The sequence below is a fragment of the Alligator sinensis genome, unplaced genomic scaffold (assembly GCF_000455745.1).
Source record: "Alligator sinensis unplaced genomic scaffold, ASM45574v1 scaffold326_1, whole genome shotgun sequence".
NCBI lineage: Eukaryota > Metazoa > Chordata > Crocodylia > Alligatoridae > Alligator > Alligator sinensis.
In genome coordinates, this window is record NW_005842239.1 from 1,844,750 (window position 1) to 1,847,800 (window position 3,051).

Consider the following 3,051-nt stretch of genomic DNA (forward strand, 5'->3'; position numbering starts at 1 on the left):
GACAAACCACTCAGTGTCAGCTGCCTGGGAGGCTGTGGGAAGCAGGATTAATGAGGTCCTGGAGCGCATAAACAGGAGCGTAGTGATGAAGGGTTGAGAGCGACTTTCTTGCTTTCTAGAGGATCATTGAGACCACTGCTGGAATACAGTGCAGAGCTCTGGTGTCCAGATTTTAAAAGGAAAATGTGTTGAAACATCGTAAGGGGTTCAGGAAGCGCCTACAAAAAAAAAAAACTATTTCAGGATTGAAGAAAAAAGTCTTACACTGAGATCAGTCTGCTTAGCTTATCACAATGATGACTAAAAGGTAATTTGGTCATGCTGTGCAAGTACCTTCACTGAAAGAACATACCAAACATTAAAGGCTCATTTATCTAGTGGAAAAAAAGCTTTAGCAAGGCCCAATGGCTGGAAACTGAAGCCAGACAAATGCTAGTCAGAAGTAAGGTACTTTTATTTAATGGGGAGGGTGATTAACAGCTGAAGTAAATTAACAGGGGAAGTGGCACCTTCTCTATCTCTTAATGCCCTTGGATTAGGTCAGAGGCCTGGCTGGAAGATGTGCTTTAGTAATATGGGAGTAAATGGGTGAAATGTAATGGCTTGTGCTATACAGGGCAGACCTGGTTAGAGCAGATTTCTAATAATCCTCTCTGGGGTCTAAAATCCTAGGATAATCAATGACAGCACTAATTAAACGTGGGGGATGCATTTCTTCTCATACTTACACAGGTCCTACATGGCTGTGGTGATGCTATTTGTTATTAGTACTGAAAATGAGGAGGGGACCCAGGGACTGAAAAAGTATTCCAAGCTTTGGCTCAACTTTTAAGCATTTATCTTTAGAGGCGAAAGGACTTGTGTCTGTATTCACTAATAAATACCGTGTGACATTGTAGGAGCTGCTGAAGCAACTTGGCCTCTGTGTCTGCCCTGTTCCTAATAAGATCAAGTAGTTGTAATACTTTCAGGGCCCAGGACCAGTCCCCAGAAAAGTGGCTCCCTCGGCAGGAAGCATTTTGATAAAGGATCTATTGAAAAGATCAATGGCCCCAGCCAGGAAAGTTCACACATTTCACGAGGGTTAACATGAATTAGCTGCATGCCCTAAAAACACAATAAACATCTTCTGCCTTCGCTAAGATATTCAGCATTATTTTTTTAGCCTGCTTGATTTAGTCAGGGTATGCAACTGTGGCTGCCCAGTGGATTGCTTTGGTCATGGCTCAATACTGAGACATGTCTGGCCTGTTCTTCATCTAACTTAGCAAGTTCTCCAGATAAAGGCGAAGGGAATAGTTCAGAGAGCAAATGGAAGGCTTCGACAAAGAGCTGGGACTCCAGACCATATACATTCTACCAGCAACTTTTTTTTGACTTAGGGCAAGTCACTTTGCTTCAGCTTGCCTCTCTCTGTATGGGTAGGGCTGTGTTTCCCTAGCTCACAAGGACATGGGAGGCTTTCATTATACCTTGAAAGCACTTGGAGGTGGTTGGGTGTCGGGTGCTATGGAAGGGCAAGATATTCGTCTCGGACACAGGAGGGGCACAGGGAGGATACAGGTTTCCAGAAGTGAGTGGTTTCCTGGGTGAAGTCTCTCAGATGTTGGAGCGTGGTGCTGCTCAGGAGTAAAAGCCAAGGGAAAGCTTTGGTGTGACTTCAGTGCAGGGCGAGATCTCAGGTCATTTTGCACGTACCCTTTCATTCATCCCTTTCCTGTAGGTACCACCTTTTACTGTGCTTGGCACTAAAGTAACTGCAGACTCCTCAGGCAGCCTACTTCTTCCAGTGCTCCCCAGCCTCTCACTGCTGTGTCCTCCACCTCTGCTGATCCCCATGCATGAGGCAGGCCCATAGCCCCTGCCCCCCACTGATGCCTTCTTCCAGAGCATTGCTCCCCAGCTCACTACAATCCAAAGGATCCATAAAAATAGCCAAGAGCAAGGCTTGTTGGCAGAGCTTCGGAAAGCACAGATAATTCTGGATGCTGCTTATCCACACTTTCTACATAGTATAAGACAGGGATCCTGTTTCCTCTGCTTCATTAGTAATATTGATGTAGCACTAGTATGTTAGACATTTTGACCAAGACCAAAGCTTGATTTTCTATAGGCACTATGTGCATAGGGGGAGAGATTTCCTGCTCTGAGGAGCTAACCATTTACAAGGGACAAAGTAAAACAGGCTAGGGGAGGAAGTTTTATCACCCCGTGTTTACAGATGGGAGACTTCGGGACACATGGCATCTGTGGCTAAGAGGGAAATTGAACCCAGATCTCCTTTAGCTACAAGAGTGTGCTTCCTGACTGCTTTTTCATTTGCTGATGTGTCCCATGACAGATACTTGCATAAAAGTCAGGTCCATCCCTATTTTTAGTGGAGTAATTCAGGACACAGAGGGTGCATCTACACGAGACGTTTAACTTTGCATTAAAATAGTTTATTGCAAAGTAAGCACGTGTGTCTAACATGTGCACATGCTTAACTCGCAGTAAGCCTCTGTAATCCTGAGTAAATCTGCTACCTGCAAATGGAAATAGCAGATTTACATGACATTAGTAATGGCACCATAGTGCTCATGCAGATGCCTGACCAAGAGCAGCTCCACTGCTTCCCAGCCATCTGTCCACCAGCATGTGGGAGATTGCTCCCTGCCCCCAGAAGCTGCCTGCTGCTGTGGCAGACTCCGCCATAGGAGCCCAGGTGGGGACTATGTTCCCCTGCCCTGGCAGCAGGGAGCTCCAAGCCCCTTGCTCCAAGATTGTGATGAAGAAGTGGGAGCTGGGAGACCCAGCCCCAGCTCCACCATCGTGATCAGTTAGCAGGGGGCTGGGAGACCCTTATCTCCCAGCCTGAGCTCTGCGATGGTGGGGCTTGAGCTGGGAGATCCTTACCTCCCAGCACTGGCTCTGTAGTCACATAGCTGTCACTGGGACTCTGCGTCTCCCAACATGAGACCTGCAACCACGGAGCTCAGGCTGGGAGATAAGGATCCTAGGACCGGCCCCATGGTTGTGGAGCTGGTGCTGGGAGCTCCCGTCTGGTGGGAG